Source organism: Pelmatolapia mariae, linkage group LG4 (assembly GCF_036321145.2).
Source record: "Pelmatolapia mariae isolate MD_Pm_ZW linkage group LG4, Pm_UMD_F_2, whole genome shotgun sequence".
Taxonomy (NCBI): domain Eukaryota; kingdom Metazoa; phylum Chordata; class Actinopteri; order Cichliformes; family Cichlidae; genus Pelmatolapia; species Pelmatolapia mariae.
The window spans coordinates 11796815-11803658 of NC_086230.1; the positions used below are offsets into that span (position 1 = coordinate 11796815).

General features: G+C 36.0%; 1 long non-coding RNA gene across 1 annotated transcript; it reads left to right on the forward strand.

The window, feature by feature from the left end:
- The first annotated feature begins 2176 nt into the window (after window positions 1-2176).
- On the forward strand, window positions 2177-2942 carry LOC134625331 (uncharacterized). The gene is made up of 3 exons (XR_010093714.1): window positions 2177-2296; window positions 2711-2770; window positions 2860-2942. It is a non-coding gene; the product is annotated as an uncharacterized LOC134625331 (long non-coding RNA).
- The last annotated feature ends 3902 nt before the right edge of the window (window positions 2943-6844 follow it).

The window sequence follows — 6844 nt, forward strand, 5'->3', positions numbered from 1 at the left end:
CTCTGATTTCTCCCAGGTGTGTTCCCCTCCTGTCTCTCATCCCTTGATTACTGCCATGTGTATATAAGCCCTGTGTTTCCTTTGTTCTCTGTCGCGTCGTTAACGTCTTCTGCCCTCACTCCCTGTGTGTTCTGTTCGTCATGCCAGTCTAGTTGTTTTTCAGTATAGTTAGTTTTCTGTTCGGTAACCCCTGCAATAAAGCTGTTTGTTCGGAATTCACTTTCGCTTCCGTGAGTCCTGCATCTTGGGTCCTTCCTCTCTGCCTGCCTGCACACAGCCGAGACATGACAAAATGTTGATGTATAAAAGATATTTCTAATTTATTTTCAGTCTATGTCATACATCTGAGCATGTTTCAAACTGATCTTGTTCAAATTCCCTTTCAAAATAAAACTGCATATCATATTCCCAGTCAGCTTTTACTCCATCCAAACTTACCTTTCAAAATAAAGATAAGTGATGGTGGTGGTTTAACTTAAGTGCCTGCTCATAGGGGGTTGTCTAATTTTTGGTGTTTTCTCTCTATCATTGTAGGGTCTTTACAATATAAAGCACCTCGAGGTGACGGTTTTTATGGTTTGGTGCAATATAAAAAGAATTAAATTAAACTGAATTTTGCTCAAAGTTATTTTCATAATAAAAGTTCATATTATTTTCCTGTTTTGCTTTTCTCCATCCAAACTTACCATTCAAAAGAAATAATAAATAAGGATACAAATATATTCTTGGTTGTCTTTGAAACAGAGGACTAGACATCATCCTGACACGACAAGATCTGAAGTCAATGGAAATCCCAGAGATGTAGCAAAAAACGCAGCAATCAAACAGCAAAATGTTAAGAAAGAACCTGAAGAGGAACTGAGTGAGTTGATCAGAAACTAACAGTTCTGCGTTTCCTTTTTTGTTGTTGTTGTTGTTGTAGTTTTTTTTTGTGTGCCTATAATTCTATCAATTTTTTGTAGTGCCGAAAGTAAAAATCCAATTTCAAAAACGGAAAATCTGTAAATTGAAAATCTGTAAATTTGATATTACTATGCTGGTGGGGACCAAAATCCTGGTCCCCACAGGGTTGAAGGCATTTTTCACACTCAAAATGTGGTTTCAGTGTCAGGGTTACAATTGGGTTATGGTTGGGGTTACACTGTAACAAAAGTCAGTAAAATATACAGCAAAACACCGTCAAATTCCAACGGTAATGGAGCGTAAAACCAAAAACTTCCTTTTACTGTATTAAATAGATTGAATAACCGTTAATTGTGAGACTGGATAAAACTTTGTTTTTTACTGTAATAAAATGTTGAAATTATAAATATTGTCTGTGAAAACAAAAAAATATGCATACATTTTACAATTAAATATTGTAATGTTGAAAATGTCTGAAAAACTTAGATTTTACGGTAGGCTATTATTTGAGTAAAACTACATCTTTTGGGGTTGTGCACATTGGAATTCACAGTATAAAGCTGTAGATTTTTAAGCAAACAAAAACATTCATTTTGACAGAAGCAAGATGTTAAAAAATAGGGTCCACCGTAATAATACAACCAGTAAATACCATTAAAAAAAAAAAAGAAGCAAATATCAGCAGTGAAAGACAATAAAATTGATAGTTTTTTTATTTTATTTTAAAATTCAGATACTGATATACAGATTAAAAGTTAGGCCTGCAGTATATCATTGTTAACCTTCTGATAAAAAAAAATCAACAGCAAAAGAAGATGTTAAAAATAACGTTCATGGTTGTGAATAAAATTGATTTCAATAATCTTTTTAAATTATTATTTTAAAACAACTTTATGTTGTTGTGTTTCACGCCATATTATCAGACCACCTTAAGTGGGTCCGCCTTAAATTTTGAGTTTGTGTGATCGCTGTTGATTGGTAGCTAAACTGCTGGTAAACTGTGTACAGACGTTTTACGTTCGAATTGCAGAGAAAAAAAAAATTCTGGTAGCAACATTGTGCAGTATAAGCGAACCATTTCACCAAAAAAAGGGGAAGCAAGGCAAGACGTGGCTGCAGCGGTCTGCAGACGTGACTTCTGATCAAATTCGAACCTCCTCCTAAAGAAACAAAGAGCGACATTACATTGCGGGATGACGTCACCTGAAAATGACCAATAGCGCGGCGCGCTGTTGAGCTGTGTGCCAACCGCTCTTTTTTTCATGCAGGAGACTCAAGTTGGCTAACGGACACAGTTTTGAACTCGTATATTAGCGCCATTTATTGCTGCTTGGACCACAGCATCTTCGGAATTTGTAGACATCCTGGCAGCTTACAATTAGTTCGAGGTGAGGTGAGTACATGCAACTTCAAGTTATCTCTGTTATAAAAATCCACCAGCCCAGCGTTTATAGATAATTTTAGCAGTTCGTTTTTTATGAGTGAGGTTGTGAATTTAGTTAGCATTTGTGAGTTGAGTTAGCATTACTGTCACGAGGGAAGCATTGCTCTGGATTAGTTTCTGTGTTTGGCGTGCTTAATTCGCTAGGGAGGAATTACCAAAGTACATGGAGTTATGTTAATCTGTAATTTCTGTGGTAAGGTAGTTCAGTCATCAAGGGGCTATGTGCTTCATTGTAAACTGCATCGGAATGAGCCACGTTGTTTCTTTCGGTGTAAATATTTTACACATTTCTTTGTCTGTCTCTAAATCTTATTTTGTCTTTATTATGATTAAAAAGGTTTGTTTTGTTCCTGCCCTTTTCAGACACTGAATTTGAGCAGAAACCATAAGGATACTCAAAGGACCTGTGACTCTCAGGAAATGGTGAGATTTCAGGTCATAATCTTTTTTTTTTCATTAAATTCATTTTCCTTTTTCCCTTTACAATATTGCTGTTTTGTTTTTGTAAACAGCATCAAATGAGAGGGACAGATGAAACAGTTTCAAGACAATGGCAGGAAAAACATGCTGAAGATTGAAACAAACCTTGGCTGGGAATATTTGGTATGTGTTTTACCGTAAATCAAATTGTTGAAAAACATTCAGCTACACTGCAACACAGGGAAACTTGATTTGCACTTATTTTGTTACTTTAATTTCTTGTCTCATTATTTTTGTCAGTTATTATTGTTTATGGTGTATGCCCTTCTTGTTTTCTTTCTGAATGCAGAAGGTATCTAGCCAGTCCACAATGAAAGCTTCGTTGCACCCCATGAGTCTTCTGGCAGAAATGATGGCGCCTGTATTCTTTGGTTTCCCTAAACATCACACCCTGCCTGTTTATACGAGGCTCTTCAATTAAGTCTGCACCCAAAGATTCAATAAGAGGTAAGCAGTGGTATTATTCAAGTTTTGCTAAAGAAAGATGGACAGGAGACACTAATCTTAATCAGCCGAGCTCAGGTTCATGTCCAGGTGAGCAGTTTCATACGCTATAAAATGTAGATTGAATGATAGGTCTCATCACCATGCATTCAGCCATTAACTTCAAGTTCTATGATTAGGGCTGTTCGATATAACGATATATATCGGATGATTTACGCTATCGTTTGTTTCGTGGTGTCGCAAAATAAACTGTTTACGGCAATATTTTTTCATCGTTTTGACGGTCACTGTAGTGGCTATATTAATTTCTTAAAGTTCTCTCTTTCTCTTATATTTAATATAACCACACTACAGATGGACAAGCCCCTGTTTTTATGCGTTGTGGTTAGCAACAACGACGGTAACAGCATCGCGTGTCCGCTTGTTTATGTTCCACATAAACCTTTCACAATAAAGCTCGAGATCCTGTTGAGACTTTTCAAAATAAACTGAATCACGTGAAAGAGCAGATTATTTACGGATGAGAAGTAAAAAAAAGAGCCGCCAGGTGTTTAAAAAATAAAGCTTAGACTAAAAGGTTAGAACAGGCTTTTCCCCGCAGCACGCCGTGTAATAAATACTCACAAAGAAAACGGCGGCCGTCACAACTTATGTATAAAAATGTATAGTTTCATGCATCGGTTAAAACACTCGACTCCAGGTACATGACACGCAGCTGGAAACACTTCCCGCAAGAGGAAACTTAAATACGTTTTCCAACAAATTATGATTGTGATTAGGGCTGGGTTGTCTATGTATCACTTTTACATAAGTAGATTTAAAGGATAAATATTGCCAAAACGCAACCTGGGCTGTTTTTTTTTTTACTGTATCGATTTTGATGCACTCAAATTTATGCCCCGGCCCCCTAGTATTCCCATTTCACTGGCTATTGACCACAAAACAAAATCACGGTCAATCTCAAAAACGGCTCGTTTGTCGTAATTATGCTTTTAGATATATGTTTGTCTCGTTTACAGTAAAAAAAAAAACCAGCCCAGGTTGCATTTTGACAATAGCTATCCTTTAAGAACTGTATATTTTACGCTTAAGAAATCATTTATCATTAGATCTGTTTTTGGCAGCACGTTTTGTTAATTTCTGTGCATTTTGCTCAAGCACTGATCAAACTTTGTCCATTTTTTGCTGCAGAGGGGATCCTGCCAATCCAAAGTGAACTCCTGATGGACATTGAAGTATTCCTGCAGAGCTTGTATCTTCGACACCATGCGCATTAGAACCTCCACTGAGTCCTTTCCTTCACCAAGGCAGGACCCAGTGACTCATTATTGTTGATAGGTCAGGGGCAGGTAATATTTTGTTTCATGTTTATTCATTCCTCCATGGATTACCAGCCACATATATGGACACATGCTGTATTCTCAAGATCTATGCTGTTTTGTAGGAATAGAGAAAATGATATGTTTAGTCTGTTTTCAAATGGTATGTCAAATTTTCTCATTGTTTATCAGTAATATTCACTACCTTGGTTATATATGAGCATCTTTAGGTTTTTCTATATTTAGCGGTTGCAAATGTAAAATGTACGGTAAACCATTTATGTTCCTCATATTGTACTGTATTTTTAGCGGTAAAATACCGGCAGCTGTGGTTGCCAGGAATTTACCGTAAAATGTATCTGGTCAAAATAAAATGCTGTAATTTGTTATACAATTTCACTGTGTTTTTTACTGTCAAAGGTTTTAATAAGGTTTAACATATTTCTGTTATTTTTACAGTTATTTACAATAATAGGGTCTATCCTATTACTGTTAAATTAACAACAAATTACTGTAAATATTATTATATTATAACTTTTTTTTTTACTGCAAATATCCGTAAAAAGCTATGGAAAGTTGCATTTTTTACATTAAATTGCTGTATAATTGACAAATATATTTGTTTTTTTCTATCATGATTTTGGTAAAATAATACGTTGTCTACCTTAAAATTTAGGGTTACAAAACCAGTATACCGTATTGTCTTTTACAGATTCCACATTTTTTTCACGGTATATTCCTGGCAACCACAGCTGCCGGTATTTTACCGTAAATTTGACAGTTTTTTTTTTTTACAGTGTAGGGTTAGGCATTAATTTTTGAAGGTTAAGGGTAAGTGGCCAGGGTATGCCTTATGTCAATGGGATGTCTCCACAAGGATAGCAAACCAGACGTGTGTGTGTGTGCGTGTGTGTGTGTGTGTGTACACAAATGACGATGAAGATGAGGAACTGGCAGTGGAAACAGAGCACATAGATGAAGAGATGGCAGGCCCTGAAAATGAAAGAGAGGTTGTAAATTCAGGATCTTATGAGGTGCCGTAAGGGACATTATTACTGAAACGCTCTCACACACACTACTGAAATTTTAGCTCTCACACACACTACTGAAATTTTAGCTCTCTCACACACTACTGAAACGCTCTCACACACACTACTGAAATTTTAGCTCTCACACACACTACTGAAACGCTCTCACACACACTACTGAAATTTTAGCTCTCACACACACTACTGAAATGCTCTCACACACACTACTGAAACGCTCTCACACACACTACTGAAATGCTCTCACACACACTACTGAAATTTTACCTCTCACACACACTACTGAAACGCTCTCACACACACTACTGAAATTTTACCTCTCACACACACTACTGAAACACTCTCACACACACTACTGAAAAACCAAGGCGTTTCAGTTGAACAGGAAGGCGTTTCAGTTGAACAGGAAGGCGTTTCGGTTGAACAGGAAGTTAATTCTTTGTCAAGGAAACTGAAGGAAAAAGTGGTAGATTTCAAACTAACCACTACACAGATGTCTACTCAGCAACCTGCTAGTAGCCTAAGTGAAACAGCTGCATTACTTAACAATATATTAGCCTCAGCAAGTCAAAATTTAGAATAGCAGGAGACGGGCATTATCCTGGTTATTTTTTTGGCATATGTGCTTTTTGTCTTTTTTAGCAAAGAAAAAAATATCTTAAAATCATCAATAAAACCAGGGAGAGAAGGCTTAGCGTTCCTCCATTTAGCACAATGGATATGATATTTACTCAAAAGTATGATGATGTTAATAATGTCTGAGACTAGCTAGATGATCCATATAAAAAAATTTATGATGTAATTCAAATAGTGGCACATCATTAATATTTAGGGAAATCCAATTTTTTAAGTTGCACCAAATGCATTGTGTGATAGGGCATAGAAAAAAAAGATGTTCTAGGGTTTCATTTTCATCAGTGCAAAAACAACACTGATCCACCTCAAAGCCAAATCTCTTTTTTTTTTAGAAATTCTGCCACAGGATTAATTTTGTTTATTACTTTAAAGTGTGTTTCTTTAACTTTAGGTAGAATAGGCTATTTCATAATTTTTTAGTATGCTTTATCCAGTGTATATGAAATAACTAAATTAGAACCATGCAATGTAACCATTCTGTTGTAACTATGAAATATTTTGTCTTTGAAGAAACTACTAGTAAATTTCTTATTGCATTTTTATCAAACAGCTGACATTGCCCTAGCAATAAA